The 24200-nt window shown below is 38.4% G+C and overlaps 1 protein-coding gene across 6 annotated transcripts in view; it reads left to right on the forward strand.

Moving 5' to 3' along the window:
• SLC4A4 (solute carrier family 4 member 4) overlaps positions 1–24200 on the forward strand; it is a 494300-nt gene that overhangs the window by 193581 nt on the left and 276519 nt on the right. The gene's annotated exons all lie outside the window — the stretch shown is intronic.

A 24200-nucleotide genomic window follows, 5' to 3' on the forward strand; every position in this document is an offset into this window, starting at 1 on the left:
TTTCATTGATTCCTTTGGAGAAATGTCCTCAGCTCATTCACAGGCCTAGATGTTTTGCTTCCTTCCCTGATTGAAAAAATCTCTTTAAAAAATTCTTTCACTGCAACAGCAGGAGTGAACCCAAAGGATTCAGGCACAGGAAATGTCTTTGCTTTAATTGTTGCCAGTGCCAGTACAGCCCTTTTCCAAGTTGCCCTGAGCTGTCAGCAGAGTGAAACTATGAATGAATCAAATGAATAGGGAAGATAAGTCTAAATAGCAGAATACATTTTTATTTTTCTTCCCTCCAAAAGAACAACTTTGTCTTGAGCAAAAGATCATTTAAACTGAAGATGCAGTTGGCATGGTGCCTTGGAAAGATTTGTTACTTTCTTTCTACAATACTTCCTGAAAAGTTTTCCTTTCATTTGAGACTTGTTCAAACTGGTTATCGTAGTTTACCTTAAAATATTGGTGACAAGGAGAGATGGCTAAACGAAGGATAGATTCTAGAACTGGTTCTTTGCCTTTCGAGGTTTCAAGGTAATAAGGTTTTCCTCAGAAAAGGAGCTCTTTTTTCTCTGATAGGGCTTTGAGAATAGTAGTATATTTTAGCAGGCAGACACATCACAAGTTACCTATTTAAACCTCCACATTTAACAGATGAGGCAACTGAGGACAAGTGATTTGGCCAAGGTGGCACAAACAGTTAACTTAGGCCTTCAGCCCTCAAGCAAGTGTTTTCAGTACCACACCACATTTCCTTCCTATATTGGGCTGTGGCTTCCTAGTTCTTACATAATAACTCAAACTTACCACAGCAGTAACCATTTCCCACCAACATTAGAACTTTAGAAGAGTAGAAAGATTTTTCCATCTTTCTGAAGGCATGCTTCTAAATGAAGTTGAAGCTGGTGATTTACTTCTGTTAAATCCACGAGATGTGACTGCCAGGCTCTCCTGTAACGGATGAACACAAGGATAACGAAGTGTAAACATTCATGACTGAACTGCAATTTCCAAGACAATTAGCAAGCCAGCTCCAAGTGCAGATTGAAGACCCATTGAAGGGGAGACAATATGGCAATCATTCTGGAGTAATCGTGCAGCACTACAAACTGGCATAATAGAGCCTTTTTAATTTTGAGAAACTTTTTATTTTAAAAAGATTATAGATTTGTAGGAAGTTGTGAAAGATAGTGCAGAAAGGTCTCATGTATCCTTCAATCCACTTATATCTTATATAATTAGAGTGTAATATCAAAACCAGGAAACTGACATTGGTACGATGTGTGTATATACATATAATTTTGTCATATATACATTCATGTAACTACTACCACAATCAAGACACAGAAGGGCTCCATCACTACAGAGATCTTCCTTGGGCTATCTCTTTATAGTTACACCCCCTCCTTTCACACCATCCCTATCCCTGGCAACTACCAATCTGTTTTCCATCTTTGTAATTTTGTCATTTCATGAATGCTATATAAATGAAATCATATGGTATGTGAATCTGCTTTTTTATTTTTTTAGATCATCTTCTTCTTCCTTTTTCTTTTTCCCCACTAGCATAGTGCCCTTAGTTCCATCTAAGTTGTTGCAAATAGTTCATTATTTTTATTGCTGAGCAGTATTCCATGGTATGGATACACCACAGTTTGTTTAACCGTTTACATATTAAGAGGCATCTTGGTTGTTTCTGATTCCAGGCTTTTGAAATAGAGCTGTTGGCCAGGTGCGCTGGCTTACGCTTGTAGTCCCAGCACTTTGAGAGGTAGAGGTGGGTGGATCCCTTGAGCCCAGGAGTTCGAGACCAGCCTGGGCAATATGGCAAAACCTCGTCTCTACAAAAAAGATAAGAATTAGCCAGGTGTGGTGGTGCACACCTGTAGTCCCAGTCACTTGGGAGGCTGAGGTGGGAGGATCACTTGAGCCCAGGAGGTTGAGTCTGTAGTGAGCCAAGATTGTGCCACTGCACTCCAGCCTGGGCGATAGAATGAGACCCTGTCTCAAAAACAAACAACAAACAACAAAAAACAAAACAACCCCAAAACAAATAAAGCTGCTATGACCAATTGTGCACACGCTTTTGAATGGACATTATTTTTCATTTCTCTGGGATAAGTGCCCAGTAATGCAATTGCTTGGTCGTGTGGTGAATGGGTGTTTTATTTTTAAAGAAACTACCAAACTGTTTTTCAGAGTGCTTGTATCATTTTACTTTCTACTGACAATGTATGAGTGATCCAATTTCTGTCTACTCTCACCAGCATTTAGAATTATCATTATTTTTTTATTTTAGCTGTTCTGATAGTTGTATAATGATAATCTTAGAGTCCTAACTTACATTTATTTCCCTAATGGCTAATGGTGTTGAGTATCTTTTTTGCCATCTGTGTATCTTCTTTGGTGAAATGTGTCTTTATGTCTTTTGCCCATTTCTAGTGAGTATTCTTTTCTTTTGTTTTCTTTTCCCTCCCTCCCTCCCTCCGTCCCTCCCTTCCTTCCTCCCTTCCTTCCTTCCTTCCTTCTTCCTTCCTTCTTTCTCTCTCTCTTTTCTCTTCCTTTCTTTTCCTTTCCTACCCCTTCTCCTTTCTCTTTTTTCCTTCCTTCCTGCCTTTCTCTTTCTTTCTCTCTCTTTCTTTCTCTCTCTTCTCTCTCTCTTTCTTTCTCTCTCTTTCTTTCTCTCTCTCTCTCTAAATATGCTTTCTTTCTTAGATCTGTTCTTTGCAAATTTCTTTCTTTCTTTCTGTATCTTATCTTTCTTTCTTTCTTTCATTGAGGTATAGTTGACAAATGAAGCTATATAAATTTAAGGTGTACAGTGTAATGATTTTATATACATATATGTTGACAAAGGATCACTGCAATCAAGTTAGTTAACACAGCTACCACCTCACCTAGTTACTGTTGTTTTGTTCAGTAAGAATATTTAAGACCTACTCTTAGCAAATTTCAAGTGTACAATATGATATTGGTAACCATAGTCACCATACTTTATGTTACATCCCAGAATTTATTCATCTTACAACTGAAGGTCTGTATCCTTGGACCAACATCTCCCTATTCCCCCAACCTCCCAGCCCCTGGTAACTGCTCTTCTACTCTCTGTTTCTATGGGTTTTTTTTTTTTTTTTATTACACATATAAGTGGGTTATACAGTCTTTCTCTTTGTTACTTATTTCACTTAGCATAACGTCCTCAAAGTTTATTCATGTTGTCACTAGCAGCAGGATTTTCTTCTTTTTTGTGGCTGAATAATATTCCATTGTACATATCACAGTCTATCCATTCATCTCTGGATGGACACTTTGTTCATTTCATGTCTTAGATATTGTGAATGATGCTGTGGCGAGTATGTGTGTGCCGATATCCCTTTGAAAAACTGATTTAGTTTCTTTTGGATGTATCCTAGCAGCCTACAAGTGGGATTGCTGGATCCTATGGTAGTTCTGTTTTAAATTTTTTGAGGACTTTCCTTAGTGGCTGTACCAGTTTACATTCCTGCCACCAATGTCTAAGGGTTCCCTTTGCTTCATATCGACACCCATCTCTTGTCTTTTTCATAATACTTATACTAACAGGTATGAGGTGACAGATATTGTGATTTTAATTTGCATTTACCTGATGATAAGAGATGCTGAAGTCTTTTCTTGTACCTATTGGTCATTTATTTGTATGTCTTCTTTGGGAAAATGTCTAATTAGGTCCTTTGTCCATTTAAAAAATGAGATTGTCATTATTATTATTATTAGTTTTACTACTGAGTTGTATGAGTTCCTAGTATGTTTTGGACATTAACCCCTTATCAGATATATGACTTGAAAATATTTTCTCCTATTCCATAGGTTGCTTTTCATTTTTTCCCAGCTTTATTGAGGTACAATTGACAAATAAAAGCTGTATAAATTTATGGTATACAGTGTGATGTTTTGATTTATGTATATGCTGTGAAATAATTACCTTAATCAAGCTAATTTACATATTTATTACCTCACATAGTTACCTTTTTTTGTGTGATGAGAACACTTAAGATCTATTCTTTTAGGAATTTTCAAGTATACAATAAATTATTATTAACTATAGTCACCTTGCTGTACGATAGATCTCCAGAACTTACTCATCCTGTCTAACTGAAATTTTGTATCCTTTGAGCAACACCTCCCATTCTTCCCACCCACCCCACCAGCCCTTGGCAGCTGCCATTCTGCTCTTTGCCTCTGTTGAGTATGATATTTTTTTTTCTTTAAGATTCCACATGTAAGTGAGATCAAGCAATATTTGTCTTTGTGCCTGGCTTATTTCACCAAATATAATATCCTCCAGGTTCATCTGTGTTGTCACAAATGACGGGATTTCCTGGTTTTAAAAGGCTGAATAATATTCCATTGGATATTATATATGTATGTGTGTATATATACATATATCTGTGTATGTATGTATTATATATTTTATCCATTTATACTTGTGTTTATTCCATATGTTGGCTATTGGTGAATAATGTTGCAATGAATATGTGAGTGCAGATATTAATATTTCCTTAAGATAGTAATTTTGTTTCCTTTGGATGTATACCCAGAAATGGGATTGCTGGATCACATGGTAGTTCTACATGTAATTTTTTGAGTAACTTCCATTCTGCGTTCTATAATGGCTGTCTGATTTATATTTCTATCAACAGTGTACGAGGATTCTCTTTTCTCCACATCCTTGCCAGTGCTTATCTTTTTTTTTTTTTTTGAGATGGAATCTTGCTCTGTTGCCCAGACTGGAGTGCAGTGGCATGATCTTGGCTCACTGCAACCTCTGCCTCCCGGGTTCAAGAGATTCTCCCGCTTCAGCCTCCCCAGTAGCTGGGATTACAGGCACCTGCCATCATGCCTGGCTAATTTTTGTATTTTTGTGGGGCTGGGATTTCACCATGTTGGGCAGGCTGGTCTCAAATTCCTCACCTCAGGTGATCTGCCCACCTCAGCCTCCAAAAGTGCTGGGATCTCAGGTGTGAGCCACCCTGCCTGGCCAACCTTTTGTCTTTTGATAATAACCATTCTAACAGGTATGAGATAATGTCTTATATTGCATTTCCCTGATGATTAGTGATGTTGAACATTTTCAGATATCTGTTGGTTATTTGTATGTCTTCTTTTGAGAAATATCTATTCAAGTTCTTTGACCATTTTTTCTTTGGCTATTGAGTTGCATGAATTCCTTATATATTTTAGTTCTTAACCCTGTATTAGATATATGGTTTATAAATATTTTCTTTCATTTCATAGGTTGTTTATTTTGCTAACTGTTTCCTTTGCTCTGCAAAAACTTTTTAGTTTGTTGTAGTCCCATGTATTTATTTTTGCTTTTGTTGCTTGTGCTTTTGGTATTGTAGCCAAAAAGTTATTGCCAAGATTAATATCAAGGAGTTTTTGTTTTCATCTAGGAGTTTTATGGTTTCAGGGCTTACATTTGTCTTTAAACTCTTTCAAGTTAATCTTGTGCGTGGTATAAAATAGGGGTCCAATTTCATTCTTTTTCCCAGCCTGTAGCTTATCTGTACATTCTTTTAATAGGGTCTTTCACAGAGCAAAAGTTTTAAGTTTTGGTGAAATCCAGTTTATTGATTTTTTTCTTTATGGATCATATTTTTTGTGTCATATCTCAAAACCCTTTACTAAGCCCTAGTCCTGAAGATTATTTTCTCTTTTTTCTTTTAAAAGATTTTTTAGTTTTACATTTAACTCTATAATCTCTTTCAAGTTAATTTTTGTATTAGGTGTGAGGTTTAGGTCAAGGTTTATTTTTAATATTTACTTTTCACTCAATATGGAAATATCTATATGAAAGTGCACAAGTAATAAGTTCTCATGAAGTTATTATGCTGCCCACTTTTTATATTATATAATGTCTGCTACAGGAAGTGGTCACTGCAAATAAAAAGGAGAAAATTAATATAAATTTGATACTTTTTTTGAGCAGCTGAATCTTTACATAAATGAGAGTTAGGAGATTTCAGGCAGAGCAGGTATCTAAGAGGTAGCTCTCCCACCCCAAATTTTGTTTCCTGACTTGCGTTTGCACGCTCTGTACTTAACTTTGAGTCAGACAATGGATGCTCACCACAAAGCAGACGCTAGACCTTGTGTTTAGCACTGAATATCCTGCAGTGGGTCTGGAATCACATTCAACACTCTGCTTAAGGGCTGCAAAGTGGGGTCTGAGTCCACCTTTGTATTTAATACAATGCTGAAGAATGATTCGGCAAGAAGAGTATGTTTGGTTTTGAAGGAAAGCATAATAATGTAAAAGAACACTAGGATGCATGTCAGGAGGCCTGGGATCTAATGCCAGATGTGTATTAAATGGGTTTATATCTTTCTGCAACTTGGGAAGCTAGTGTGAGCCCCAGTTTTCTCCTGTGTAAAAAACAAGGGGCCTTGACTCTAGATAGTCTCTGAAATCTCTTCTAGGTTTAAATTAGAAGGTTCTAAGAAATTTTTAAAATAAAAGGGACTCTGGTGTGATCTTCATTTTCTCTTGCTGATTAGAGTATAAAACCTTGATATGAGAAGTGATAATTGATGTTTAATATTGCATTTAAATGTAACATGTTAGGGAAATTCTCCCTTTGGGATACATATACAATATGTATTATATTAAGTGTTTACATGTTTCTAATGCTCCAGTGGATTATTGGCAGAGTCTTCCTCCTTCAAAATAATTTGAGGCACTATAATGCCACACTAAATATAGTGATACATTAGTATTGCCAATGAAATGTGAGCTATGGATTTGTCTTGAACAATAGGGAAAGGACATTTGATCTCTTTTCTCTCTCTCTCTCTTTTTTTTTTTTTTGGTTTCCGTTTAATTTTCTGAATGAGATGACTACATGATACAAGTTATTTCTTTCTTACATTTATTTAGGTGACCTCAGTTTTTGTTCATGGATACAAGTTCTGAAAAAGAACACTTACTTCTTTTTAGTGAACCCTGTTAAAAAACCTTGAGAAGTTTGGCTTGAGAGTTGAACAGAAAATAAATTAAAAAATGGTCTGAGTTCTTAGGAAAGAAAAAGTAGCCATGGCTTTGGTAAAATTAAAAGTAGGCCCTGTGGAAAGCCAGAAAATAATTCATTTGACCAGTGCAGTGTAGTTTATGGCAAGTGGACAGGCAACTAACTGAGTTAGTGAAAACTTTAGGCATCCCTAAAGATGGTTTTTTTTTTTTTTTTGTTTTGTTTTGTTTTGTTTTGAGACGGAGTTTCACTCTTGTTGCCCAGGCTGGAGTGCAATGCCGTGATCTCGGCTTACCACAGCCTCCGCTTCCTGGATTCAAGTGATTCTCCTGCTTCAGCCTCCTGAGTAGCTGGGATTACGTGCATGTGCCACCATGCCTGGCTAATTTTGTATTTTTAGTAGAGGCGGGGTTTCTCCATGTTGGTTAGGCTGGTCATGAACACCAGACATCAGGTGATCCACCCACCTTGGCCTCCCAAAGTGCTGGGATTACAGGCGTGAGCCCCCGTGCCTAGCTGATATATTTTCTTTTTTTGAAGACAAGGTCTCACTCTATTGTCAAGGCTGGAGTACAGTGGCATGATCAGGGCTCACTGTAGCCTCAACCTCCTGGGCTCAAGAGATCCTTCCATCTCAGCCTCCTGAGTAGCTGGGACCACAGGTGTGTGCCACCATATCTGACTGATTTTTTTTTTTTTTTTTTGAGACAGTGTCTCACTATGTTGCCCAGGCTGGTCTCGAACTTTTGGGCTCAAGCGATCCTCCTGCCTCGGCCTCCCAAAGTGCTGAGATTACAGGAATGAGCTCCCATGCTTGCCTAGATTTTTAACTAGACCAGAAACCCTGGGAATCTGTACTAATGAGTGGGACATCTGTGACTGGTGACTGGATTTTTCAAATATGCAACGAAAAAGGGACTCTTACATTGAAAGTTGAGGTCTGAAAATGCCCAATGGACTTGGTTAGTAAATATGATGAGTGAAATTTTACTATGAAAATACCTACCAAGTGTGCTGTCATGCATTTCCAAAAAGGTATGCCACTCTTCGTCTTTTATGATGACCCAAAACTGTGGTCAGTGTAGCAACAAAGACCAGAATTCTGCTGATTTGTTTTATATTCTGGAGCATGATTAGAACCTTCATTCCCCTATCTCCCTCCTCCCGTGATCCTCATTTCTCTTTCGTTGCCTTTCGAAGCATTTGAATGAAAACCTCAATTCCATCTTTGTGTGCTCTTTTATGGCGATGTTTTTAGGAATAGGAGGAGAATCTAGGTGCAGAGGGTCTGCAATAGCTGAGATGTGTGCATTCCTGACATTTGACCCATGGGGAGCTTCTCTTTCTTGTCGTCAGAGTCACACAGGGTCGCACTAGGTTTGCCTCAGTTGCTTTGAATATCTTGATTTTTGTGGGTGGGAAGCCGACAGAATCTTGACAGGAGAGGGTGTGAAGGTCACTCTTCTCTAATATGTGCCAAGTCCATAGCCTTGTTACCCCAATTTCCAGAGAAGAAAATGTTAGGCAGTCAGGGGAGTGGTTTTTGAGTCAACATTATTTCTATATCCCCACTTTCTTTCCTTAAGAGTCATGGAACTAGATCACCAGATTGTGTCCATTAAGAATGTGTTGCTATTTACAGAAATGGGAGACCAAATCAGATTGTGTATGAAACTTTGATTACTTTTCCTCTACAACATTTCCACTGGTTTTGCATGTGTTCCAGGGCCTAGGGAACTTCCCTGCAGAGTTCAATGTAAGCTGATCTCAGGCTGGTCCATGGTGTCATCCTTTCAGACCCAAGTGCTTGATGAGCTTTTTATAGTCCTCTTGCTGCAGATGCCTCCTCTTTTTGCTTCCTTATGCTAAATGAGGAGAGTGAACAATCATCTTACAATTTTCTCAGCAGTCAGCTTTCAGGAATAAAGTCATTTTTCCCCCTTTGTCTTGACTTCTAAAGTCTAAACTTATATGGGAAACAACCCACAGTGATAAGGGTAGTAAAAGTAATGCTGGGAGTAGTATGATGTCATAGGTAAAAATTAGCCTCTATCAGTTATATTTCCCAGAATGGAAATAAATGGCGTCTACTTGTAATTTAGACTGGAATCATTTTAGATTTTATACTCTTTGCCAGATTCATTACTACTCCTTTAATGGTAGAAAGACTTGGTTTCTACTTAAAATGTTTTTCATAGAATTTGAGTGTAAAAGGACTTTAAACGCCAGCTAATCTCTTTCTCACCAAAACAGAATCCTTGCTGTGATTTTTCTGACTGATCATGATTCACGATCCTAGGGCCAGAGAGCCAGTTGCCTTGCATGGTGGTCCGTTCCGTTTGTGGATGGTTTTATTTGCTAAAATGCCTTTCATTACATTGACTCAGAGTTAGCCTTCCTGAGATTTTGACCCTTTGGTCTTAGTTTTGCTCTTGATAATACAGTTAATCATTTTTCCACATAATATCCCTTGAAAATTAGAATAAATTGTAATATCTCTTAGCTTTAGGTGACGTGGTGTTTTTTTATAAGCTATATTCTATGTATTTATCTTCCTTCAAGTCATTGCTAAAAATGTTAGATAAAACAGTGTATTACTTCTTCAAGGTGATCTTGGCTTACCAGTCAACTCTGGTTTTGTATTTATTTGGCTCTTTGCATTTAAACAAGGATGAAACAAGGATGATGAACTCACCTGTGCACCTTGGTCTTGGAACCTCTTTGCTCCCCATTCTTTTCTTTTATATGTCTATATTCTTACATTTTGAGTTTTGCTGATTGTTTTGAGCTTTATGTTGTCCCTGGTTACCTCTGGTTTCCTGGTGTTCCCTGATTTAGACACTTGGGGTAACTACATGCCCACCTACTTCTCTAACAGACTAGTGCCCTCAATGGGGAATCTGATTAGGCCGTTATTTAGTCACGCAGTAATATTCCTTAGAGTGAGCTTTCCAACTGGTGTCCTGTAGCGGTAGATTACAGATGTGCTGAGAAATTGATATCTGCAGCTCTTGAATAGCTGGGCAGAGTCTCAGTAGTCTCAGGTGTCAAGTGCCTCAGTGTGACATTCAGATGCCATAATGTGCTCCATAGTGAGCAAAACCTTAAGCGCTGCATCAAGGAATTGACAGACAGCACTGCTAAGTTAGTGGAGCTTAGGGTTAGATATTTGCTTAACTCAAGATAAATGATGCTGTCATTTAGTCAAAAAAGGAAGTAAGGCTTTCTTGTCATAACATGTTCTTCGTGAACCTATCCTGACTCCTGGTGACCTCTTAGGTTGGAAGAACTGCTCTGAGTGAGGTGGGTACTGTCAGTGGTGCTCTGTGTGGTAATTACCCCCACTGGCTCACCTGGGGAGGCTGAGGGCAGATGGCCTATATTGATCACAGTCCTCTCATTCTGTGTCTGTAGCCTCAAAAAGATGGGTGGTAGTATTTCAGGCAAGTTTACTGGGGGCGGGGGCTTGATGAAGCATCAGAACCTGAAAGTATGCTGATGTTTAACCCCTGCTTATTTTGCAGGCACAGGCAAGTGGGCAGGTGTTAAGAGAAGTAAAGTCAACATCTGGAGCACTAGAGAAACCTGAATGTACAATAATAACCAGCTGTAAAACAATTCTCATAAAACAATTTTCTTATTACTCTATGAGATGTCACTGAAAAGATGCATTTAAAGGAAAAATTAAATATTGATTTTTTTGAACTTTGGCTACTCTATTTCCAAGTTTGTATTTAGATTAAAATCTCATCTAGTCTGTTTGGTACTCTTTTGTTTTCTAGTGAACAATTTTTGCATAGTAACAAGTGTTAGCTATGCTTATTATGGCTTTTCATAACAAAACTTTGAAGCAGGAATTCTCAAATTTAAATGAGCATTGGAATCACTGGGAGGTCTTGTTAAAATTTCAGATTTCTGGCCAGGCGTGGTGGCTCATGCCTGTATTCCCACCACTTTGCTAGGCCGAGGCGGGCGGATCACAAGGTCAGGAGATCGAGACCATCCTGGCTAACACGGTGAAACCCTGTCTCTACTAAAAATACAAAAAATTAGCCGGGTGTGGTGGCGGGCGCCTGTAGTCCCAGCTACTCAGGAGGCTGAGGCAGGAGAATGGCATGAACCTGGGAGGCGGAGCTTGCAGTGAGTGGAGATTGCGCCACTGCACTCCAGCCTGGGCGACAGAACGAGACTCCGTCTCAAAAAAAAAAAAAAAAAAGTTCAGCTTTCTGGGCTTCACTCTCAGAGATTTTGCATAAGTAAATTTGGGTGGACCCTGGAAGTGGTTTTTTTTTTTTATTATTATTATACTTTAATTTCTAGGGTACATGTGCACAACGTGCAGGTTTGTTACATATGTATACGTGTGCCATGTTGGTGTGCTGCACCCGTTAATTTGTCATTTACATTAGGAATATCTCCTAATGCTATCCCTCCCCCCTCCCCCTACCCCACGACAGGCCCTGGTATGTGATGTTCGCCACTCTGTGTCCAAGTGATCTCATTGTTCAATTCCCACCTATGAGTGAGAACATGCAGTGTTTGGTTTTCTGTCTTGCGACAGTTTGCTCAGAATGGTGGTTTCTAGCTTCATCCATGTCCCTACAAAGGACATGAACTCATCCTTTTATATGGCTGCATAGTATTCCATGGTGTATATGTGCCACATTTTCTTAATCCAGTCTATCATTGATGGACATTTGGGTTGGTTCCAAGCCTTTGCTATTGTGAATAGTGACACAATAAACATATGTATGCATATGTCTTTATGGCAGCATAATTTATAATCCTTTGGGTATATGCCCAGTAATGGGATGTATGAGTCAAGTGGTATTTCTAGTTCTAGATCCTTGAGGAATTGCCACACTGTCTAGAGTCTGGGAGTGTTTTCTAAAAACACTCCGTGTGGATTCACTTGGAAGTCATCACAAGACCAAACGCTTAAAAGCACTGGATATAAAGGACCATATGCTTTCATACTGATCAGCTGGTGGCTACTTAGTTTTGTATTGTCAAAGGACCATTTGCTTTGGAGACTTAGGATTTTTCCCTAGCATGTGTCTCTTCTTGGGCTGTGTTGAAATACAGAAACAACCAACCAAATGGAATTATCCAAAGCAGTTTTCTATAACTTTGTGCAAAGTTAGGCCAAATACTACGTGTTGTCATGGATTATGAAACTCAGAAAACACTGCCTCATATTTGTGTATAGCTATACCATTAAACAGTATTCTTGCTTAGTTTTTCTCTGTTGATCTTTATAACAATCTTGTGTGATTAATATTGTTATTTCCAATTTATGAATGAGAAACTTTAAGGTTACAAGTAAACGGTAGAAGTGTTACTCTAACCTTTATTGTTACTACTTCAAAATTTGGCAGGTTTTATTATGTGCCAGGGACTATGTTGTACATTCTGAAATTCATTCTCTCTCTGAATCTTTATAAAACACTGTGAGGTAAATATTATTATTTTTAGAATTATTATGAGTTTTTTTTTTTTTTTAACTTGGCTTTTAATGAGATAACAGTAACTTCTTGAGGTCATGCCTTTAGCCAATGGCAGAGCCCAGACTTTAGCCAGGTTTGTCTGACGCTGGAGTTCATGCTTTCACTCTGGGTATTGTTCAGGCAGATTGCCTGGCCTGATTATAGTCTTCTAATTAGATGTCTGTGTCCTAAGAAGGATGAGTGGTAGTATTTCTAGGCAAGTTACCAGTACACATTATACATTATAGCAGGCTGCCAGTATACATTATATAAAGCCATGCTATACAACTCATTCTAGAAAGAACAGAAAGCAACAGGAAGAAAGATCTAACAGGAAGGAAGGCAGACATTCAAAGTATAAAAATTAAAATGAAATGAAATACAATTGTGCATTTTTAGAAAACTTGATAAAAATAGCATTTCACACTTCAGAAGTACAAAGAGTGGGAAAGGCGTAAGTTGTGATCTGCATACATTCTGATAATGTTAGCCATTCTTCTTGAAGAAGCAGTAGGATTGGCCTATGTTTTATAGGCTTTTGAGTGTTGTTTGGTGTTTCATTTATGGGCTCATTTTTCCATTACTAATACCAGCTGGCATTTGACCTTTTGTGCTTGTGCCTTTGGCAGTATAGTCTTTCTATCTTCAAGGTACAGTATGGCCTTTGTGTTTTAAATCAGAAATGTATGTTCATCAAATACATCTTGTAGTGTTGTGCTAGTGCTTTTCCTTCATTGATAGTAAAGTCTCATTGATGCTGTATTTACTCTGGGTTTCTTTATGCAAGTTCAAAATGAAAAATTTTGATTCTGGTGGTTCTGGTTGTAGTCCAATGATTACTCTCAACACGAAAGAAATAACAAAATGTTAATTCATTTTCCCCTGCAGCTGACTCTGGACTATAAGTCAAAACAACATATTTTCTATTAACTAATTTTGTAAGAATTCAATATGAATAAATGACTTGGGAGTATCTTTCTTTTTTTATGCCAAGTTAAGCTTTTTTCATGACTTTATATCATCTACTACTGATGGTGATGAAAATTCCCAGGAGTTAATATGTTATCTTATCCTGATATCTTTCAATTGACATCTTGAATGATTAGAATGATCTTTCAGTCATTTTTAAATCTCTGTCCACCAGTATGCATTTATCAGCTGTCCATATTCATTTGACTTCTAATACTTACCAATTGCATTTTAATATCACTTGTTTCTGGTAGTCTAGGGGAGGCTGTGCCAGAAAGGGGTAGCATACAGAATGGCCTTTCACCTAAATGGATTCTGTCTTGCCTGGTGACTTACTTAAAAGCCATAAGTGGCAGATCTGGAATATATAAGTTTAGGCCTATGTTTTCTAAGTGATTTTCTTTCAGAGAGATCCCCTGAAAATGTCAGAGCACCTGCTTTTTGATAGAGACAGTCTGTGCAGCACTTGATGGTCTGGCCTGAAATCAAGGAGTCAGAGAGCAAACGTGGGGTAGGGGATTTTTTTTTTTTTTTTTTCCCGAGACAGAGTTTCACACTGCTGCCCAGCCTGGAGTGCAGTGGTGTGATCTCGGCTCACTGCAGCCTCCACCTCCTAGGTTCAAACGGTTATCCTGCCTCAGCCTCCCAAGTAGCTGGGATTAAAGGTGTGTGCCACTACGCCTTGCTAATTTTTGTAATTTTAGTAGAGACGGGGTTTCACCATGTTGACCAGGCTGGTCTTGTACTCCTGACCTCAGGTAATCCACCCACCTTGGGCTCCCAAAGTGCTGAGATTACAGGCAGGAACCACTGTGCCTGGCCTAGAATAGGGTCTTTAGAAGGGCTTTGAAGGGTGTTGTGAGCCATCAGGCCAGTATCCTCATTTGAGACATATTGTGTGGTTCAGCTATTTATTCAGTTAAAAAAATCTCAGTGGAACTGATATGTAGAAATCTGTGGTATTTCTCTCATTCCATCTTAGGAGTTAAAAAAAATCCTAATTCTAATTTTTCTTTTTTTTGTATGATTGGCATCAAAATATGCATAACCTTTGTATCTTTCAGCAAACTGCAGGCTGATTCTTTACTTTTAGGTGGGCTGGTGAAATTAGATTCTAGGTTCTCAGACATTAGGGACTTAAGCTGAGGCCTGGGCTGACCTTGGGAATATGCTTTCTTATACCTCTGGGAGTAGCACTGAGCAAAGCAGGTGTGGGAGCCAGGATTCCAGTAAAGGCAGGAAGGGGTAAATAATTAGGTTAGATAAGAAATTATTTGCCTTCCTTTCAGCAGGTGGACAAGCTAACAAGGAAAACATAAGAAAGGAAATAAAGCTCATTTAAATAGGGAAAAGGCCAGTAATAGAATCACTTAAAACTTTTTATTGAAGAAAATGGGATTCCCTCAGAGTCTTGTTTGAAATGTGTTTTGGATATGCATTTTTTATATCGGATTAGGATATAGAATTATGACATTGTCCAGCCATAACAACTACTTTGTTAATTACAACTAGTTAATGGATACCTGCTAGTACTGCACTATAAGTAGTACCAACATATTCTAAATGTTCTTATATAAGAACTAAAATGTTATTATGCAAGAGAAATTCCCTGCTTCCAAGGAGTTTTATAATCTAGCAGAGAGAGAACGTGTACATCCAACACAAGTTGAGAACACTTGCAAAGTAACATATCAATCAGTGGAAAAAAGACAGTGCAAATGAGAGTATTGAGTGATTAAGAGAGTGATGCCAAAGATATGGGGTTGGCTGAGGAAGGATCTGAATTTTGAATTGGATAATGAAGGAAGAGAGAAACAAACTGGCAGACAGAGATGAGGAAGAAAGGTATATGTGAGGATGTAGGTTTGGAAGTGAAGCAAGTCACATTTGACATGTTAGTAACAGTAAGCAAGACAGCAAGGACACAGGCTAGGACAAGGTGGCCGTGGATAATTTGGGATGAATTTGATTATTGATTTGATTCGAGGGACAGTAGGAAAATGCCATCAATTCTTGAGTATATGAAATGTGCTGAAAATGACCAATATTGGTAATTATTTAGGCAGCAACATCTAGGATAGGTTGGAGTCGTGGAGCTAAGGGTGGAGAAAGTATTAGGGAGCTGTTTTGTAACCTAGATTTAAAGTAATGAGGGTTTAGAGGAGGGCTTTGGAAAGTCTGCTGGGTTAGGAAAAAAAAAGCTCAGTTTTTGAGAGACTGCTTTTCAGATGTCAGCGATCATATCCTGAGATGACCAGTCAGTTACTAGACAGGATTACAGTTTGAGAGCGCAAGTCTTGGTCATTGACTTTGGAGGCATTTATGCAAGGTGATAGTTCAGTAATGCATGTGGATATGTATCATCGTGGTGACTATTGAGGGAGAAATGCAGAAAGCTGAGTTTGGAACCTTAGGAGCAGCCACCAGCCAAGGGGGTGGAGGCAGGCAAAAAGAATAGTCAGCAAATGAGACAAAGAGGTAGTAGAAGAACACAGAGAACACCCAGGGAAACCATGCGAGGAGAGAATTTCAACAGTGCTAACTGAAGCATAGAGGTCAAGGGGATTGAAGACTTGAGAAAGACCTGTTCGACTCCTCAAGGGAAAGGTCTTTGGAGACTTAGAAAAATTTGTTTCCAGTGAAGTTTCAGTGCAGAAGTGCATCAGGGATTTTCTAGGTACTCTGCATGACAAGGGGATTAATGTTTAATAAATAAATCCCTTCTGTAATTGCTTTAGCACATATGACTGGGTATCTGGGTCTTCAGTGTTTCAAGGGAAATTGTGAGGTCACTCCAGAAAGGAATTGAGGTTAGATTTCTCATATGATACAAACCCATCAGGTGATTTTGTATATTATGTGGTTGAGAAACTGTCAAAGCTAAACTATTGGGCCTATTTAGATTCACAAGATCCTAGTGGCTCTGGGAAAAATCTTCGGGAAAATGTAAAACTTGAGCAATGTTAGAAAACCTCTTCTTTGGTCCTGTTATTTGGTTTATGTTAATGAATTAGCTTGGAGTATTTGTCAGAGATGTTGAGCTGTAGAAAATAATAAAAATCAGATTAAAATTTACCAAAATAATTAATATTAATTTACATGGAAGTGGAGGCACCAAAGAATTTTGGTCAAGACAGAATCAAAGCTCCAAATGTAAGGACCTACAATTAACATCATGCCAAAAGAACAGAGCCATTTTGTAAGAAATAACAGTCTAGTTGAATAAATGGAGGTGATAAGTTAGATATGGTGAAGAACTCAAATTTTAAAAGGCAAGAGACACTTTCTCATGACTTAAGATAAATTTATAGAAGGAAACAAAAATTCTAAATTTATCTTCTATTCAACTAATTAGCAGTAGTCTCAATTATAAAACCTGAGTCTATAAAATGATCTAACTTAAATGTAGTTAGATGAAAATGTAGTACTTTTCTGGTGAGTTAAATATGTGATTTTTGACTTATCACTACAAACTGGTTGAGAAAGAATGAAGGTAAAGAAGAGACTAAATTTTATTTTGGCCTTTAGCTCAGTTTTATGTTCAGATGGTGGTTTCCCAGTTATAGCAAAACTATATTTAGCCCCTCCTTAGTTCTAGGAACTAAGTTCTAGGAAGTAAGGCGGGACTAAGTACAGTTTTGGTATAATTGAGGGTGTGACTTTAATGTTTCTATAGATTTTCATATCTCTGCAATAAAAAGTGAATTGCTTGTACTATTTCTCTGATATAAAATACAGAGTTTTCCAGTGCTTTATAAAATGTAGTTTAGATAGATGAACATGAAACTATGCTAAAACTTGGATTGCCTGGGATTCTGAAATTTTTCTGGTTATTTGTTCAGATTGATACCTGACTATGATATTCACAATACTGTGCTTCTTGCTTTTTCCCAACAGCTGCTGTACAATATAGGATGTATATTGAATTGAAATAATAATAAACAGGTGGGAAAAATGAAAGGAAAAAAGATAGGTACAAACGAAAAAGGAAAGAACAAATGTAAATCATTGAATAGTTACGGTCACATAGTATGAGTATGTCTCTCTTTTTTTTTTTTTTTTTTTTGAGACAGAGTCTTACTCTGTTGCCCAGCCTGGAGTGCAGTGGCGTAATCTCGGCTCACTGCAACCTCCGCCCTCCAAGTTCAAGCGATTTATCCTGCCTCAGCCTCCTGAGTAGCTGGGATTCCAGGCGCCTGCCACCACGCCTGGCTAATTTTTTGTATTTTTAGTAGAGACGGGGTTTCACTGTCTTGGCCAGTCTGGTCTTGAACTCCTGACCTCGTGATCCACCCACTTCGGCCTCCCAAAGTGCTGGGATTACAGGGTTGAGCCACCACGCCCGGCTTCACTTTTGTTTTTAAGATTTCTACCTGCCAAGGCAAAATATGAAACTTGACTACTTACTTGATTAATACAGACCACAACTTAAAAGCAAATCATTTGCTTAGGAGAAACAAAAGTATTACCAACATAAAATCCAGAATGAGGCTGGGCATGGTGACTCACACCTGTAATCCCAGCACTTTGAGAGGCCAAGCCAGGCGGATCACCTGAGGTTAGGAGTTCGAGACCAGCCTGGCCAATATGTGAAACCCAGCCTCTACTAAAAATACAAAAATTAGCCGGGTGTGGTGGTATGCACCTGTAGTCCCAGCCACTCGGGAGGCTAAGACATGAGAATTGCTTGAACCTGGGAGGTGGAGGTTGCAATGAGCCAAGATCACGCCACTGCACTCCAGCCTAGGCGACTTGGTCAAAAAAAAAAAAAAAAAAAAAAAAAAAAAAAAAAAATTCCAGAAATAAAGAAGACTTTGTATAAGGCAATTGATGATACCCTTAACAACATCTTGATTACAGACTAGTCAAGTTTCCCAAATTCCACTGAGCTGGTTTCATGAGTTGGTAGACTGATGGTATCACATAAAAAGTCTTTCTGCAAGGTCAGTTCAGTGGTGGGGCTTCAGATCCGGTTAGATAATTCTTTTCGAACTTATGTTTGGGATAATTATTTTTCTTTCCACCTCATGTGTTTTGAACTTTCAGGGCATACATTACAACTTATAACGTATCCCTGTCACTCTTAGTCTGAGCGCTCATATTGAAAGCACGCACTGTGTGAGCTGTCGTCTCACTGTGAATCAGCAGGAAGGGCAAGCTTTCATAACATCAGGGAAGGGTGAGGTAATTATTATGCAATTGGTTTTTGGAGTATATGATAAAGAAATTCTGAGAAAAAAGTGAAGGTCTTCAGTTCCCTAATGGATACGAAGGAGAACTTAATGTGACAAAAATGTCCAGGAAGAGTTTGTATGTTCCCCTAAAAAATGGAAGCATATTAGTAACTACCTTCAGTTCTTTCTGGAATGAGGGGAAAATTCCAAAAATAAACTAAATAAAAGAAGCAGTAAGATTCCTTTGAATTTAAGGGAGAAGCACATTCTCCCAGTTAAGAAAGGTGTCTTCTGTGAAGCTGCCTTGGGCTACCGTCAAACAGATTCCCACTGACAGGTGTGGAGCTTGTCTTCACTCTACAGAATGGCCTGTTCATTGTATTTCCCTTGGCATGTGATTCAGGTTGTTGGAGACCTTGGTAAACTCATCACATTAGATCATGGGTTGATATAAGTTCGTGTTTGGATGTTTTAAAATGGGTTGGAACCTGGCTAGGGGAAGAATGTCTACAACTGGCCCTGAAGGAGATTAAACATGTTTGAAATGTTTTTTCAATGGCAGTGGAGTGGGTGGTAATATTTCTTTTGCTGTGAGCTAGCAAGTGTGCCTGTTAGGAGAGCATTCCCGAGCTCATGATGAATCAAAGACTGATTAACTGTATTTTAAGGATGGCATCTGGAAATTGCTTGTGAGAGAGATTTTGCCATTAATTACAGAAGACACATATGCCACTGGATTTAGGACTAAAGACAGGGATAACCCTTTACCAAACTGATTTGTGTTTTATTGTAGGTCCTCTTTTAATTTAAACTTTAGGACTTGCTGCTTCAAAAGTAGTTGGCTTTCTTCTGCTAGTGATATGTAAAGAATGAATGGTGTCCATAATTGTTATAAACATAATATACAGTTATATTTAATTTATAACATAAGTCACCAGTCAAAAAGACAGTTTAGTTTTTTCCTATGACGAAAATCCAATCTTACTCAGTAAAACAAATGATTTACAACTCGTTGCTTTTCTGAGACTAGTATTTACTGTGCTATAATTTCAGGCATTTAGGTTTGCTGAAGGCATAAGGTATACTTTTTTAGATGTTAAATTTTTATATATGGTTGATTGGGGGAAATCAATTTCAATGTTAGAAGTGGTAAACAGCTCATTTCTGTAGGGAGTGATAATTGGGAATGTAGATCATTGGAGATAGACTGAATTTAGGAACATCATGGTTATAGATGTGGATTTAGGAGTTATCTGCTTAGATTTCGAGACTTTTCTCGTGATACTCAAACACACAGGAACAGAACTGTTGCTGTATCTCTCTATACTTACAGCTGGTGAGGGATTGTCTCTTGAGCCGAGGGGACAGATTAGACCCTGAAGCTGCAAACCCTAGGTGTATATCTAGTAACCCCTGAACTGGTACTTTCGTTGTGGGATGTAGCATCTTCCTTCCATTCCTTTCGTCTCCATTCCATGCCCCTACCTATTTCTCCTCCATCCATCTCCTTCTTCCATTCTCCCTTCCTTCCACCCTTTCTTTCTTTCTTTTCTTTTCTTTTCTTTTCTTTTCTTTCTTTCTTTCTTTCTTTTTCTTTTTCTTTTCTTTTCCCTTCCTTCCTTCTTCTTCCTTCCCTTCCTTCCTTCCTTCCTTCCTTCACTTCCTTCCTTTTCTTCCTTCCTTCCTTCCTTCCTTCCTTTCTTTTCTTTCTTTCTTTCTTTCTTTTGTTTCTCTCTTTCTCCTCTTTCCTCTCTCTCTCTCTCTCTCCTCTACTTTCTTTCTTTCTTTCTTTCTTTCTTTCTTTCTGTCTGTATCTGTCTGTCTTTTCTTTTTCTCCTCCCTCCCCTCCCTCTCCTCCTCTTCTTGCTTTGAGATGGAGTCTCGCTCTATCCGCGGGCTGGGACCAGTGCTGTGATCTCAGTCCACTGCAACCTCTGCCTTCTGGGCGCATGCGATTCTCCTGCCTCAGCCTTCAGAGTACCTGGGATTATAGGCACATACCACCCACATGCCCAGCTGATTTGCATATTTTTAGCAGTAGAGACAGGGGGTTTCACCATGTTACGTGGTGGTCTTGAACTCCTGTCCTCCCTTGATCCACCAGCCTTGGCCTCCCAAAGTTCTGGGATTACAATCGTGAGCCACCGTGCCTGTCCTCCGTCCTCCATTTCTAAGGCATTGTATCATTCAGTGGTTGTTTAACAACCTTAGACAAAATCTAAGGTGTAACAACCACTGAATGATAGAGTGGTCCAAGAATACAGTGATACAGTGGTCCAAGAATTGAACCAACTCTTTTTAACCTGTTTTTTTTTTTTCATTTTCTTTCTTTTTATATGTGATACAAATAAAATATGACTGTGTTTTTATTTTCATAGTTTAAACAATATGGAAAATAAAAAGCTATATGATACAGAGCATAAATAATGGAGCAGAAAGTAAAAGTCTCTCTTCAGTCGTTTTCCCTGAGCCTACTGAAGAGTTATTCATCTACTCTCTTCTCTTTGGATTTACATGCATTTAAATGTATATGTAGAAATATACTAAGTTGTGTTTTGCAATAGTTATAAGTTGACTTGTCTCATGTATAATGATCAATAAGCTGTTAACCTGAAAATTCACTTTGTACCTCTTAATGGCATGCAGCATTTCTGTGTTAAAAGAAACATCTGGAAAAATGGCAAAACTCTATGTTCCTGAAATTTATTTTTATTCAGAGTTGAGTGTATTTTTTCTTTTGGGACCATTAGTACTTTTATACATGGTAGACTAAATTATAATATTTTAAAAATCAAAAGATATTTGGGGAGATGGAAATATGATTTGATGATTTCTGCTGATTATGTGTGCTGTCTCCTTAGTATTTTCTTAATTTAAAAAAGTGGTCAACTTATGTGTGTTTGGCATATTTTTGAGTTGATAATCTCAAATAATTATTCACTTATTACACATACACATTAAAAGTGTTGTGTCCTTGCGGATCTGTCATTTCACAGACATATCATTTTGCCTTGTTGGCTAGGTGATAGAAAATAAAGGGCAGAACATAAGAAATTATCTTTCATTGGATATTAGTTCGTTCTTTCATCTGGATTTTAAAGTATTATTGGAAAAAATATCCTTTAATCTTCTATTAAAGATAAGGTAAGTTTTTACAATGTATAGGTTGTTTGTAGGACTGAGAAGTATTGGAAATATATCTTGGCTCAACTAGTTGGCCACCCTTGAGAGCCAGTAATACCAAGTGGCCAAACTTAGTTGCACCCAGTGGCAAGAGACGTTCTGAGGTTTCCCATGTATTGGGAGGAGGCCTAAGACAAAGAGGTCCTTGTAAAAGTCAGCTAGAGACTTGGCTGTGGGACAGAGTCCTAGAAGAATCTGCATTAACTGTGCCCTGCCCAAAGGCATGCTGCTACAGCCTTTGTGCTGGGAACCACCAGCATCATGGAATGAGTTTGCTTCTCCAGGTAGACACTCTGAGCTTCTTTTGCTTACTGGCCCTGTTACTCCCCCTGAGCACTGGAGCTGCCGTGTAGCATCATACATCTTCTCTGTGAAGTCGTATTACACAGAGATGGTTAGAAACTGTCTGATCTTTGTTTTCATGTGTGTGGTTGTTGCTGTAGAAGATAATTACTTATCCTTACATCTACCTTTCTGGCTTGATACACACACACACACACACACACACACACACACACACACTTTGGCAAAAGGAATTAATGTATTGGTGAATCTTTTTTTTTTTTTTTTGAGATAGAATCTAGCTCTGTCGCCCAGGCTGGAGTGCAGTGGCGTGATATCGGCTCATTGCAACCTCTGCCTCCCAGGTTCAAGTGATTCTCCTGCCTCAGCCTCCTGAGTAGCTGGGAATACAGGGAAGTGCCACCACCCCTGGCTAATTTTTGTATTTTTAGTAGAGATAGGGTTTCACCATGTTGGCAGGGCTGATCTTGAACTCCTGACCATAAGTGATCCGCCTGCCTCAGCCTCCGAGAGTGCTGGGATTATAGGCTTGAGCCACCATGCCCAGCCAGCATTGGTGAATCTTATGTATAATTTAGCATTGGTGAATCTTAGTATAATTTTGAAATTTATCAATACATCCATTTCTTTTGGCAAAGTATAAAGAGCATAGGATTTGAATTTAGAAGACCTTGGTTCAAATTCTGCTTCTGCCACTTAATAGTACTGTGACCTATTTGAGGCTCTGTTTCCATTTTCATTCCCCATCTTGGTTGAGGCTTGCGAGCTTCAAATGAGATAATGTATTTAAAAGCATTTTGTGAACCATGAACTGCCACACAAATGTTGATTATTGTTATTATTTTAAATTTAGTCTCGCTGATATAATAAAACGTTAGTGATAAATGTCCCATGAGTTGTCTTAATTCCAGAGAAGACATGTGAACTAATATACAGGTCATCAAAAGGCATATTTATATAAGGGCTACTGCTAGGCAGTGTCAATCACGGGTGTGCTAATTTCATACTGGGATCTGCAAGCAGCCTTACTTGGAGAAAGGAGGAGGCACAGAACAGAGATAAATAAAGGCTTAGTTTCTGCATAGCCTTGTGAAAGACTGTTTTAAGGTTGGTGGTGTTTTATAATTTATATTGATGCTTAAAGACTAACATTTATCAATTTTTAAAAGAATAGTTTTATAAGTCACCAAATATATAAATATGGTCAAATGTGTATTCCACACTTTTCAGAGAAATTATCTAGCTCTTCTGGCAACAGTGAGAGTCCTTTGCTTACACAGTCAACAACACAGGAAAAGAGATTCAGTTTTCCTATGACAAGTTTCACATCCTGGAAAATGTTTATCAGTTGGATGCTGGGGCCATCTCTAGGTTAGAAAGTATCAACAGGAAGTAGTTCAGGTTCAGATATGGGTAGGTTCTGTGCTTCCTAGTTTGGAGAAGGGTTTCTGATGATGAGATGGGACTTGGTTTTCACTCTTCTGGCCTCATAGATGAGTGGCCAGTTTCATTTCATTGCTTTAGAGAAATCTTAGCAACTTTTATTTATTAGTCTAGCTATTACGTTTATTTTCATAACATCTTTTCTGAAGGAGAATGTCTAACACCTCTAGGTGTTCATAATGTGAGCCTCATTTATATTTTCAGAGAAAAGTTTTATCTTGAGTTTGAATGAACTATTGAATAAGCTGAGTTAAGAGACTCTCATTTTTGCTGTCCATGAGGTAGAAAAGTGGTGTGAAGGATGTATGACTTCAGCCAGTTGGCTACTGACCAGTCTTTCTATTGTTTACGCCATAGGAAACAGGGACTTTGGAGACAGGTGCTAAGGAAATGAATAGCACTTTTGTGTGTGTGTAGTTGTAGGAACCACTGTATATCCTAGAACTCTTTATTAAGAACTTACACTTATGTAATTGAAGACACATTGATTGAGCTACAGGTACCTGGTCAGGCATTGATTGAGAGACCTGTACCTGGTCTCAGGTTGCTGTGTATAGAGGTTCCCTGGGCTGTTAGGAGCTAGGAGACTGCTTGGCCTGGATAAGACCCAGAATAAGAAGCATGGTACCTCCTACAAGACTTCGAGT

Source organism: Papio anubis, chromosome 3 (genome assembly GCF_008728515.1).
Source record: "Papio anubis isolate 15944 chromosome 3, Panubis1.0, whole genome shotgun sequence".
Classification (NCBI taxonomy): domain Eukaryota; kingdom Metazoa; phylum Chordata; class Mammalia; order Primates; family Cercopithecidae; genus Papio; species Papio anubis.